The following is a 10,311-nucleotide window of genomic DNA, read 5'->3' on the forward strand; positions in this document are numbered from 1 at the left end:
GGTGAACTCGGGGTGGTGATGTCCGGCTGGCACCCGACCAGGGAACAACGTCGCCGTCGCGGCCGGGTAAACCACCCCGGCAGTCGCCAGGGCGTCCGCGCCTACCGTCCCGCCTCGAACCACCCTGCCGGTTTCCTATCCGTAAGACGCGATTAGGCCGACAACGACGACGGGGCCGATTATGAGTTCTCGATCAGCTCAGCCCGTCTGAATGATTCCTCGAATTGGATCAGTCTATATTCTGGAAGATGTGAAATCCTGGTACAAGCAATGTCCTCGGCAAATCTGCACGTTGACCACTATGACGTTGGTATATTGGTGATCGCTGTTAGAAACCACGTTTCTTCACTCACTTCTTCACTGTCCTGAACTTTCCGCTAAATAACGCATAATTGCGAAACAAACTGTACAAGTGATGTTCGATGCCTATCATACTTGCAGAGAATTATGAATGAACCAACGCGTGCGTTCTCCAATTATCGAATGCAATTGTGTAGAGACACTTGTCCAGGATATCAAAGTCAAAGCTTCATCCTTTAACAATAGAGAATCGAGTTCTGTTCGATCCTTCGGAAAATATCGTACTTAAGTAAAGATCTCACGGTGCCAAAACAACTTTGCTATTAATCGTAGATTACTCGCGCTGCAATAACCACAATGTCATCCTGCGAAAACTCCCGATAAACGTGTTTGAACAATAATCGCGAATGATACAATGATGTCAAACAGTAACAACCCTCACACTCCGTCATGCACTCAGAGGCACTTCACTTTTTTTTCACGTGTACATCGCGATTTTTCGACGAGAAAGGTCTCGCGTTTACGACACCGACACTCGCACCGACACCGACCGAACTATTCTGACGACAGTCGTTAACCCTTCGATTATCAGGGAAGCGACACACGACCCGATAGTAAAAGGGGAGAGGAAGGGATGAACAAGCTCCGAAGATGAATTTAAAGCAGTTCGCAAAGAGCGGTCGTGGTCCTTTGGTACCGCTTGACTTTCGCGCTTTGGCGCGATTTGGAGTATATCTCTTCAGAGCCTTCTCATCCGTAGCCACGAGCGTGCCTACGTATATTCCCGCGTGCGTACGTGCGTGCGCGTACGCAGTTGATATATCGTTCAGCCGTAAGCGACACTTGCGTTTGCGCGAGCTGCGATGTATATGTTTGCTCGCTCGCTCGCTCGCGTGCGCGTGTACTTCTTTGGATGCGTGTTGCGCGATAGTGTGCGTGATGGTGTCGTCTCTCCGTCGCGCGCTTGCAGCGCCGAGCATCAGCAACAGCAGCAACAGCAGCAGCAGCAGCAGCGGCAGGAGAACAGCGGGCCGTAGTAGTAGTAGGAGGAGGAGGAGAAGAAGAGAGGTGATACTCGACTACCGCCTCGATACGACTATTCTTGGGGCCGACCAGAGACCGACTGCCGACTAAGGCGACCCCTGACACCGACCTGGACCCCCCACTATCGCGAACCCGCGAGGGTTTCTCGCGGGTACCACCGGTTGCCATGACTACTGAAGGTGGGGTCGAGTCCCGGGCGCGCCCCGGTCGTCCTCTCATTGGCTACGGGTTTGCCCTACCCCGGACAACCAGCACGCGTTGCCCGACCAAGTAGTTCCGTACCCACTTTGACTCCTCGATCTAGTCGCCGTTTCCCTCTTTCTCTTCTGCGATCGCTGATGAGTGGGTCTCCTTCCTTCGCTCGAGACTGTCTCACTCGCCGCACCGACGACTTGCTCACTCGCTCTCACTCTTCATCTATCTATCCGTCTGCCGTCAGTCTATTCGTCCTGCTCTCCCTCTCCTTCGTCTTCCCTTCTCTTCTCCCCTTTTACCCTTTCTCTATCTCTCTTTTTCTCCCCATTCGCGAACTCCACGAACAAGTGCTCCGCAGTTCTCCTTATCGCGTTCCCTGTCCCTCTCCTTTTCCCTCGCGTACCATGTTCCACCACTCTACTCGTAATCTCTTCTCGCGGACTCAAGCTCTTCGGATTCTTCAACCTGCTGATCATATTATTACGCTTTTTATCAAACCGACCGCGACCGCTACCATATAGTCGTCATCACCACCTTCTAAGCGCCCTGTCGAGCAACTCTGCCCTTCTCGGGAGGGAGCTATGTTCGATTCTCAATCTTGAGCTCGTTTTAATCCCTCGATTCTTATCGCTTCTTTCTTTCCGTTTCAACTTAATCCATCTGCGATTATTTCCGCTGAATGTTGCTCGTATTCGTTCTAAATCCGCCACAATGAATAACATTCTTCAAATACTTTCCAACGACTGTTTTTAGCCATTTAATGTTATTCTCATCTGTATTTTTTGTTTTACAAGAGAAAAAGTTCATTGTGGTAAAATTGCTTCATAAAGATTTGTTTAAAAGCATATTATTAGTTGGCTGAAGGATAACATGAGTATAGATGAGCGATTAATATGTCGTTCGGAAATCTTCGGTTGTCTCTTCTTTTCTTCTCCGAAAGAAGAGCCCAGGTGGAAAGAACGCGGTCGTCCACCCCGTCGGTGTCAGGGGCGGCCGAGGGAAGAGAGGTCAGAGCGAGAGGGCGGCAGCCAATGAGGACGTGGAGTCAAGTGGGGCGCGAAAAATGGGCCGGCCCGCCTTCCATCCACCCCCGGGAGCTAAGGGTGAGGGTAAGGGTGCGCGGAGTAGGGCTAGAGAGGGCTCCGAAGGCGGCCGGGGCATCGAGGTAGGGTCAGTCGGGTCGCAGCCCTGCACCCCTACAGCCTTGCCTGTCAAGCTCTTTGCTCTTTCCGCGCCTCTCTCTATCTCTTACTCCTCTATCTCGTTTTCTCTTACGTTTCGTCGTCTTTCCCTTACGACGCGTAGTTCCGACGTTTTTCCCGAGCTACCGAGATCCGATATTTTTCATGTTCCTACTTTCTCATGTTTTAATCTTAATGTAGAGTATTGATTTAAAATGATATACACATAGTCCAGTGAATGTTGAAATCCGCGATTATCAAATCTACTTGCGTCATGTCAAATCTCGTTTTTTATTCGAATTGCCGTCTTTTTTTACTGGTTCACACATAGTATTTTCATATCATTGATTCAATACTTTTTCTCTCCCAGAGACTTTTTTCTTATATAAAAAATTACTTTTTCTTATATAAAAAATAAGTGAGAAGAAAACGCTTCAAAACGTTCAACATTTAATTACATTTTTCCTCCTCTGAAGTACAAATTTGCACTTTAGACGCAGTAAGCGTGAAAGTGTGCTAAAAAGTTAAAAATAACGAATCTCTTACATCATCAATCAGTTTATCCTACATTCTGTTACCGATAAACACTATCCGCGTAACATTCTTATCGCGCAATTGCTCGCTGGCTGTCTCTCTGCGCGTCTTAATCGATGTCGAGCCAAAGCAGGCGCGTAAGACGATCTTCTCGTCGAGCGACGAAATCGAAAGGAGGTATCCTCGACGCGTGATTCGCGTGCGAGGAATTCGGCGCTCGATACAACGGCGGGAAGCGCTATTCTTTTTTCAACGTATTGCGTGCGTACGCGTGCACGCAAATAGCGGACGGCAAATAGCTGGCCAGACGAACGGAAAAACGAGAAACGAGGGTACAGAAGGCTTGAAGACGATCGGAGCGAAGCGAGCCGTTGGCACTCGCCCGCTCTTGAACCGAACTCAATAAGCGTGACCTCCGACCGACCGACGCTCGACTCTCCGACCGTTACAAGCGCCGTCGTGGATGTCGTCGAGGGTCAAATTTAGGCTGCACCCGACGCGACCGCATCGAATTTCGCGCGACCTGTTCCACCTGACGACGTCAACGCGATGTTTATCACTTCTATCGTGGGATCCATTTCGACTAGAGAACATTCATGTATTAGAAAAATACATATAAAAAATTTTAAACGGTTTCTGTTCCTAAGATTCTTAATGTTTTTATGTTTGTTAGATATTCCTTTATATCTTATTGAACAATAAATAAAATCTTGTATATTTTAAAAGAGAAATTACATTTTTGTCTTAAATAATTTGGTAAAAGTATATATATGTGAATCAAACTACGTCTAATTATAATGTATATGTATAGTACATATTCTACTTTTTTAAAAAAAGTTGTTATAAATTAAGTTTTGCTATATATAAAAGAAAGAAAGTTTCAAGTTTTCATTTATTTTAACTAATCTGTGAATTAAGAAACATGGAAAATATAAAATAAAACAAAATATAAAAAATGTTAAGAGAAATAAAAATAAAGTTTAATAACTAAGAACTTAATTATTTGTTTTAGAACAACTGTCATGATTTTCCTTGCTTCATTTTAAAGATTTTCGATTAATATACTTTAAATTATTACGGCATGTTATTACAGTATGTTTTAAATAAATTTAAATAAATTTTAGTTTTTTAAACTATCAAGCTATCAAGAAACTGAAAATCTTAGTTTATCGGTTAAACATATAATTGTCTATCATGTTAACTTTCTCTCGAATAATAATTTAATTTTCTATATTTTCGTGACCGCGAGCGATTTACCCGTATCATATGTACCCGTCTTTATAATATCTCAGATACGACAACGATGTGGGGAGCATCTAAAAAGTCTCAAATCACCCGAGGCATTAACCACCACCGCCGGTGACGGGGGCATCCCGTGGTGAACCCAAGAACGACCTGCGGTGTAACCGCAGCCCCCGCAACCATCGTTAGGGGTGAGCGAGCGTGCGTAATAGTTATAGCAATACGTGTGTGCGATGGTCGTCGCGAGTACGTTAGTAGGGTGGAAGTCCTAGCGGTAGATTCGAGGCAGGAGGAGACAGGAGGAAAGGCAGGGGTGGGCGCGCTGCGTACAAGTGCATATCGGTGAAGGGGTGCCCGAACAATGCGCTCATTCAATGCGCTCTAGATATGATTACCGGAAACCATCCCGTAATTACTTTTTGTACATCGAAAACGCACGAGGCCCTTCGCCTCCTCTTTCCCTCCAAAGTTACCCCCTCGACTCTGCTATCTCTGTTGTCCGTCTCCTCCATCTTTATCACCGTCGCGGTGCTTCTTAGATCACCATTCGCGACAACCATTTTCCACTCTTTCGGTCATGTTATTTAACGCACACCGACTCGTCAAGTGATTTGGCGTTCTCAAGATGGTAAAATGTCACGTTTGGCGTTGCATATAATTTCTTTTAGTCCATAGTCAAAAGAAAAATTCTCTTGTATATATCGTTATGCACGTTTCTTTTCTTATTTCATTATTATAAATGAAATATTATATAGGTATATAGTTTAATTTAAAAAATCAAATCACGAGCAAATTTGGATCTACAGAAAATATATACACTAAGAGAAAAATGTACCAAATTTTAATAGTAATAGTTGAATATTTACTAAATGTAAACATATTTATTTGATCTGAAAACCATTAATTTAATTTAACTATTGTTATTTTTTATTTAGCAAATACTTCTTTCCCGTAAATAAATGTTATATTAGTTCAAACAATTCTTTATTAAAATTTAGTACATTTTTCTCTCAGTGTACATATGTAAAATCACGAATATAAGCAAAAGAACGATATTTTTCATTTTACGATTTTTAAAATAAAGAAGTTTTATTATATATATGTGAAGCTTTAAAACTGATTATTATTAGCTAATCAAAAATTATCGCATTATTTAGGTTGTTGCTAAACAACCAATTAATTATACTTAGAAATACTTAGTTATTTTCTAATAGATATTTTTAACACACGTTGCGTATTAAATATTATTTTAGAGTTTTGAAGGTCTTCTCACATTTCGAATCGATCGCAGAGAAAATGCAGCGTGTTCCACTGAACAAATATTTATCTCGTGATATTAATTAAGTACTGAGGGAGTTGCTCGTTTGAGTCGCAAGCTAAACGCAAACGGCACTCCGGATATTTTTCCAATCTTGCAACTCTAACCGCAAAGAACGCAGATATTGCCCGCCCCTGCATCCGGTGGTCGTGTAATCTTGCCGTACGTCTTTGATAGGTTTATTACCGAACTCAGGCTTGTTTGCTTCGCGTACACAAGGTAGCGCTGGCTTTTTTTCCGAACGTGGTTCTCACTCACGTGATACTTATGCATTATGCAGTCATATATTAAGCGACTTTATCGTTCACAGTTTTCCTCTTCGCATTTTAAATGTCATTCAAAGTATTATCAAGTGATTTAGTTTGTTGTATGCAAGACAATCTACTAACGCTATATATATGTAAGACAATAATAAATAATATTATAAATTATAAACTTGTTACATTTTCACATATATAAAAACCCCAAGTCTGAGAGAATTTCCGGCCTCGACAACTAACCGAATAGATGTAGAATTAAAATGCAAATTTTTTTAAAAAGATTTATTTATACATTATATGCATTTTTATTTTAAATATTATAATATTTATAATATCTTTTTAATATTATTTTAGTCAAATACGAATTAATTATTACAGTAAGAATTATCATGAGATTGCGACAAACTTCAGAGGCGTTAAAATCGAATCTGTAAATTTGCATGACAAAAAGGCTCGTATCTCGTTTGGATAAACGTTTGTCATGTTATGTTTAAATGTCACTCGACGGGACTCGTCTTGACTGGAATATATGAAGGGGTTAAAACCGGCCGGTCTACGTGTCCCTTGAATGCTCGTATCGACTAGGAAATGTCGTTAATCTTTTGTCATTGATTTTCGAAAGGTCGAGAGGAACCAAGAGAAAAGCTCGTCGAAGAAATATTTATACAGTTGCAGATTTTAGCTGCGTGAGGGAGAATCACTGATCTCGTGATCGTCACGACAACGACGACGACGTCGCGTTGGCGGTGGTGGTGGTGGAGGCAGCGCCTGTATTATGAGTGTGTTCATATTTCCTGCGTTTGCCTCCTTCCATCCCTTATCTGTCTTCTCTACCCTCCGAGCCCTTTTGTTCGCACTCTTTCGACTGTTAATGCCGCGAAATTAACTCCGCGAGGAGCAAGTTTAAGAACTGCGCGACTGGATATAGATATATATGTATATTATATATTAACATTATCAGTTGCCTGGGCGCACTTAATTAATTTATTTATGAACCACGCGCGAATGGGGAAGAGAAAAAGATGAGACAGAGCTCGAAACTCGAGTCGTTTCATCGCTGGATTTGTCTCCGGAGGTTCAGCGGTTCAACCCCTTGTCGTCGATGGTTGTCGAGGCCGGTCGGAGATTCTCTCGGGCTTAGGGTCTGTCGAGTAAAAGGACGTAGCCCTAATAACGCTTCCTCCTTTATTGCGTCCCGTTTTATCGCCGGCCAAAGAAACGGCTCCGCGGAGAATGTCCGACCGAGAGAGACAGAAATGGGGAACGGGGGTGGAAGGAAGTAGAAGACGACGATTTAAGGACTGAAATCGCAATGAGAGCGGTAACCGCTGTAATGAAAAAGTCGCTTGATTACGCCCCATGAACGGCGTTAAAAGCTGCTGCGACCGCTGATCTTTTAATAGTAATTGTTCTTATTCTTAAAGAACGCCGGAGATAATGGTATAGCATTGGCGGCATTGACGTGACAGGATAAACGATTTGCAACATAAAAAGGAAACTCTAAAAATACTATTTCATACTTCAAGATAATCTGCAGCTATGTAGTTGTCATCTACATATGCGATTATTTTTATAGTACTATAATATATACTGAATTATAAAAATTTCAAGCAAATAAAGTTTATTTATCTTAACCAGACTTTAGTAAGTTTAACTAGAAAATTATGATTCATCCATTTTCAATCAAAATTCCAATTAATTCAACCAGACATTTTTCTCAGTGCATTGAACGCGAGAGGAAAGTATATATCTTTTCCGTAGCGAATAGAATCGCAAGAGAATTTTCGGCATTTCGCAAAAAATTCTAGTCACAATCAGAAAAGACGTAGATCGGCCGGACTGTCCTCTTGGGATTGAGCGATAAATCAGACGATATCCCGGAAGGGAGGAACCCTCCACCGAACTGCCGGAACATTTGCATAGGGGAGATTTTGACCCTTCGTCTTAGTGGACGAAGCTACCGGTCAGTCGTCCAGTTTTGGGATCACCTGTCCCACGATTATCCAGGGTCAAGATTGCGAGAGGGAACGGGACCCTTGCACTTCGACGAAACCCCCATGCGCCCCCTTTTTCTCTGGTCAGCGGCTCTATACTCCCCGTTAGACTCACCAACCAATCCTCGTTCGACGCGTTTACGATAAATTAATGGTTTTTCGAGGCTCTCCTCACCGGACGGTCTCACGAAAATTCAAATCGGCAACTGCCTCGTTATTATTTACAGTTACCTGTTTCAAATCGACTGATATAAATTACTGCACTCTTCATTAAAAAAATAAAACAGTCTTCAAGAAGATAGACTAAAAAAACTCAATAAATAATTTCTTTCAAAGTATTTACATTAAATAAAGTATCGATGTCAATTATAAATATAATTTACAAAAAATAAAAAATCTTACTTTGAAAATAAAATTAAGAAAGATAAATAAAGATAAGAAAAATATATTAATATTAAAAATTTTTATATTAAGATTTAAAAAATATATTATAGAGAGAATTTTACACATTATAATTTAATTATCTTTTAATTTCAGGCGAAGCTAAAAATCGTGAATAGAAATAAAATAGACCAATATAAAACGAATTAAAAATAACATTTAAGAAAAAAGAGAATTTGGCCATTTTTAAATAAAGATCAATCCATCAAATTTACAAAACGCATTGACGCGGGATCCAGTTTACCCACGATGGGAAAAGAAAGTGGACAATAGTCATTGCGCGCGCGATCATTAACGATCCGATGCAAACTGGGGAGAAAATTTTATGATTCCGTGGAATGACGAAGAATCGGACATCAGTTCTGAAAGGAACGCTAATGGTTCTATATCAAACACCGGCCGACCATTTAACCGCGCGGGAACTTTCATGGCGTTTCATCATTAATCTCCCGTGAAGTCTTCTCGTGTGTAAACAGCTTTATTGGCAGCTCCGAAGAGAGATTCCGTGGCGAGTGCAAAATTTCACGGAAAATCTTACGCTGGCGCGAGTCCGCCGACTGCAGATGCCAGACGCAGGTGAGATTCGCATCAGTCATTCACTGATTGAACGTTACATGTTTCCTCCGCGCTCTGAACAATGCTAAATAGAAAAATGTCGAGAAAGAGGGGACAGCTGATTAAAGAAATTTTCATAAATAATATTGTACGAAAAGATCGTTAATAATTCAAACTGATTTCGATGATATTTTGCGTCAGCGTAAAATAAAATCCTCTGGAGAGATGTTTAATCATTAATGTTTAAAACATAATTATAAATCCCTTTAACTCTAAATCTGAATCAGTGGATAGTCTAATTACCCAGTGGCATACTTGGCACTGATAATCAGTGAAGTTCAACTAAAAGAGGAAGAATGTTTGAGCATTATATAACTAAAACACTGATATTTGCACGTTAATTTCAATTTTCCAATACCATATTCATTGAATTTAAGCACTAAAACAAGGTTAGTTAGATCACATAACGAAACAAATTCGCCCGACCCAGTCTTTATTTTATTTTTGGTATTGAAAGCGAACTCGTACTTTTCTTTATACCCAAAATTGAATGACGGAGAACGTGCTTCTCAAGCACCAAACTAATGCGTGTTAATGACTGAGACTCACGGGACGTCGTCGGTGTGAATGAGGAGTGCGCGAAAGACACGGGGTATTTTCGAGTGGTAGAATGACATTCGGGGGAGACATTCGGCCGGAAGGATCGAATCGCGTTTCCCCTCGATTGGCGACGCGAGTACGCGCGCCCAGGCGACATATGGCCGTCACTGATTGCACTGCGGTTTCACTTTCAACCACGCTCGGCGCACCGCGACAGCGCGGTTTCGCATCCATGACGGTGGTAATGACCCGTTCTGACCCTTCTGTAGCCACCCCGGCTCGAATTAATACACTGACTACGCAGACACGCTTATTTGTTGAGCAAATACTCGGAGGTTTAACTTAGGTCTGCCGAGATTATTTTAGAATCGACGTAACATTACAGAATAAAAGAATATTACTGAATACTCGAATTCTTTTTCTTCCTGCAAATTTCTTTTTTTACTGGATCCTTATGTTGTAGACATCCAGTGAAATACATCCTTCCTTATATGTTAATTCTTAAAAGTAGAAGAAAGAACGTATGAAACTAATTTTACTGTATAAAATTAATAACTAAAGAATTAAAAATTATTAGCAAATAAATAGAAACAATAATTTCGGCAAGTAACTGTTTTAATGTTTTATCAGCAAATAATTTTAAATTA

Source organism: Trachymyrmex cornetzi, unplaced genomic scaffold (genome assembly GCF_001594075.2).
Source record: "Trachymyrmex cornetzi isolate Tcor2-1 unplaced genomic scaffold, Tcor1.1 scaffold11, whole genome shotgun sequence".
Lineage (NCBI taxonomy): Eukaryota > Metazoa > Arthropoda > Insecta > Hymenoptera > Formicidae > Trachymyrmex > Trachymyrmex cornetzi.